Here is a 3,747-nt window from a genome sequence, read left to right as displayed (position 1 = left end):
TGTGAGAGGAGGATCCTGGGACAGGCAGTCAGCAGCACCTAGAGGAGAGTGTGAGAGGAGGATCCTAGGACAGTCAGCCGCACCTAGAGGAGAGTGTGAGAGGAGGACCCTGGGACAGTCAGCAGCACCTAGAGGAGAGTGTGAGAGGAGGACCCTGGGATAGTCAGCAGCACCTAGAGGAGAGTGTGAGAGGAGGATCCTGGGACAGTCAGCAGCACCTAGAGGAGAGAGTGAGAGGAGGACCCTGGGACAGTCAACAGCACCTAGAGGAGAGTGTGAGAGGAGGACCCTGGGACAGTCAGCAGCACCTAGAGGAGAGTGTGAGAGGAGGACCCTGGGACAGTCAGCAGCACCTAGAGGAGAGTGTGAGAGGAGGACCCTGGGACAGTCAGCAGCACCTAGAGGAGAGTGTGAGAGGAGGACCCTGGGACAGTCAGCAGCACCTAGAGGAGAGAGTGAGAGGAGGACCCTGGGACAGTCAGCAGCACCTAGAGGAGAGAGTGAGAGGAGGACCCTGGGACATTCTGCAGCACCTAGAGGAGAGTGTGAGAGGAGGACCCTGGGACAGTCAGCAGCACCTAGAGGAGAGTGTGAGAGGAGGACCCTGGGACAGGCAGTCAGCAGCACCTAGAGGAGAGTGTGAGAGGAGGACTCTGGGACAGGCAGTCAGCAGCACCTAGAGGAGAGTGTGAGAGGAGGACCCTGGGACAGACAGTCAGCAGCACCTAGAGGAGAGTGTGAGAGGAGGACCCTGGGACAGACAGTCAGCAGCACCTAGAGGAGAGTGTGAGAGGAGGACACTGGGACAGTCAGCAGCACCTAGAGGAGAGTGTGAGAGGAGGACCCTGGGAGAGTCAGCAGCACCTAGAGGAGAGTGTGAGAGGAGGATCCTGGGACAGGCAGTCAGCAGCACCTAGAGGAGAGTGTGAGAGGAGGACCCTGGGACAGACAGTCAGCAGCACCTAGAGGAGAGTGTGAGAGGAGGATCCTGGGAGAGTCAGCAGCACCTAGAGGAGAGTGTGAGAGGAGGATCCTGGGACAGACAGTCAGCAGCACCCAGAGGAGAGTGTTGGAGGAGGACCCTGGGACAGTCAGCAGCACCTAGAGGAGAGTGTGAGAGGAGGACCCTGGGACAGTCAGCAGCACCTAGAGGAGAGTGTGAGAGGAGGATCCTGGGACAGGCAGTCAGCAGCACCTAGAGGAGAGTGTGAGAGGAGGATCCTGGGACAGTCAGCAGCACCTAGAGGAGAGTGTGAGAGGAGGACCCTGGGACAGTCAGCAGCACCTAGAGGAGAGTGTGAGAGGAGGATCCTGGGACAGGCAGTCAGCAGCACCTAGAGGAGAGTGTGAGAGGAGGGCCCTGGGACAGTCAGCAGCACCTAGAGGAGAGTGTGAATGGAGGACCCTGGGACAGTCAGCAGCACCTAGAGGAGAGTGTGAGAGGAGGACCCTGGGACAGGCAGTCAGCAGCACCTAGAGGAGAGTGTGAGAGGAGGATCCTGGGACAGTCAGCAGCACCTAGAGGAGAGTGTGAGAGGAGGACCCTGGGACAGACAGTCAGCAGCACCTAGAGGAGAGTGTGAGAGGAGGACCCTGGGACAGGCAGTCAGCATCTAGAGGAGAGTGTGAGAGGAGGACCCTGGGACAGTCAGCAGCACCTAGAGGAGAGTGTGAGAGGAGGACCCTGGGACAGTCAGCATCTCCTAGAGGAGAGTGTGAGAGGAGGACCCTGGGACAGTCAGCAGCACCTAGAGGAGAGTGTGAGAGGAGGACCCTGGGACAGTCAGCAGCACCTAGAGGAGAGTGTGAGAGGAGGGCCCTGGGACAGTCAGCAGCACCTAGAGGAGAGTGCGAGAGGAGGACTCTGGGACAGGCAGTCAGCAGCACCTAGAGGAGAGTGTGAGAGGAGGACCCTGGGACAGTCAGCAGCACCTAGAGGAGAGTGTGAGAGGAGGACCCTGGGACAGTCAGCAGCACCTAGAGGAGAGAGTGAGAGGAGGACCCTGGGACAGTCAGCAGCACCTAGAGGAGAGAGTGAGAGGAGGACCCTGGGACATTCTGCAGCACCTAGAGGAGAGTGTGAGAGGAGGACCCTGGGACAGTCAGCAGCACCTAGAGGAGAGTGTGAGAGGAGGACCCTGGGACAGGCAGTCAGCAGCACCTAGAGGAGAGTGTGAGAGGAGGACTCTGGGACAGGCAGTCAGCAGCACCTAGAGGAGAGTGTGAGAGGAGGACCCTGGGACAGACAGTCAGCAGCTCCTAGAGGAGAGTGTGAGAGGAGGACCCTGGGACAGACAGTCAGCAGCACCTAGAGGAGAGTGTGAGAGGAGGACACTGGGACAGTCAGCAGCACCTAGAGGAGAGTGTGAGAGGAGGACCCTGGGAGAGTCAGCAGCACCTAGAGGAGAGTGTGAGAGGAGGATCCTGGGACAGGCAGTCAGCAGCACCTAGAGGAGAGTGTGAGAGGAGGACCCTGGGACAGACAGTCAGCAGCACCTAGAGGAGAGTGTGAGAGGAGGATCCTGGGAGAGTCAGCAGCACCTAGAGGAGAGTGTGAGAGGAGGAGCCTGGGACAGACAGTCAGCAGCACCCAGAGGAGAGTGTTGGAGGAGGACCCTGGGACAGTCAGCAGCACCTAGAGGAGAGTGTGAGAGGAGGACCCTGGGACAGTCAGCAGCACCTAGAGGAGAGTGTGAGAGGAGGATCCTGGGACAGGCAGTCAGCAGCACCTAGAGGAGAGTGTGAGAGGAGGATCCTGGGACAGTCAGCAGCACCTAGAGGAGAGTGTGAGAGGAGGACCCTGGGACAGTCAGCAGCACCTAGAGGAGAGTGTGAGAGGAGGATCCTGGGACAGGCAGTCAGCAGCACCTAGAGGAGAGTGTGAGAGGAGGGCCCTGGGACCGTCAGCAGCACCTAGAGGAGAGTGTGAATGGAGGACCCTGGGACAGTCAGCAGCACCTAGAGGAGAGTGTGAGAGGAGGACCCTGGGACAGGCAGTCAGCAGCACCTAGAGGAGAGTGTGAGAGGAGGATCCTGGGACAGTCAGCAGCACCTAGAGGAGAGTGTGAGAGGAGGACCCTGGGACAGACAGTCAGCAGCACCTAGAGGAGAGTGTGAGAGGAGGACCCTGGGACAGGCAGTCAGCATCTAGAGGAGAGTGTGAGAGGAGGACCCTGGGACAGTCAGCAGCACCTAGAGGAGAGTGTGAGAGGAGGACCCTGGGACAGTCAGCATCTCCTAGAGGAGAGTGTGAGAGGAGGACCCTGGGACAGTCAGCAGCACCTAGAGGAGAGTGTGAGAGGAGGACCCTGGGACAGTCAGCAGCACCTAGAGGAGAGTGTGAGAGGAGGGCCCTGGGACAGTCAGCAGCACCTAGAGGAGAGTGCGAGAGGAGGACTCTGGGACAGGCAGTCAGCAGCACCTAGAGGAGAGTGTGAGATGAGGACCCTGGGACAGACAGTCAGCAGCACCTAGAGGAGAGTGTGAGAGGAGGACCCTGGGACAGTCAGCAGCACCTAGAGGGGAGTGTGAGAGGAGGACCCTGGGACAGGCAGTCAGCAGCACCTAGAGAAGAGTTGCGAGAGGAGGACCCTGGGACAAACAGTCAGCAGCACCTAGAGGAGAGTGTGAGAGGAGGACCCTAGGACAGAAAGCAGCACCTAGAGGAGAGAGTGAGAGGAGGACCCTGGGACAGTCAGCAGCACCTAGAGGAGAGTGTGAGAGGAGGACCCTGGGACAGTCAGCAGC

Source organism: Carcharodon carcharias, chromosome 4 (assembly GCF_017639515.1).
Source record: "Carcharodon carcharias isolate sCarCar2 chromosome 4, sCarCar2.pri, whole genome shotgun sequence".
NCBI lineage: Eukaryota > Metazoa > Chordata > Chondrichthyes > Lamniformes > Lamnidae > Carcharodon > Carcharodon carcharias.
The sequence above is the reverse complement of the archived record's forward strand: the minus strand, read 5'-3'. Positions refer to the sequence as shown.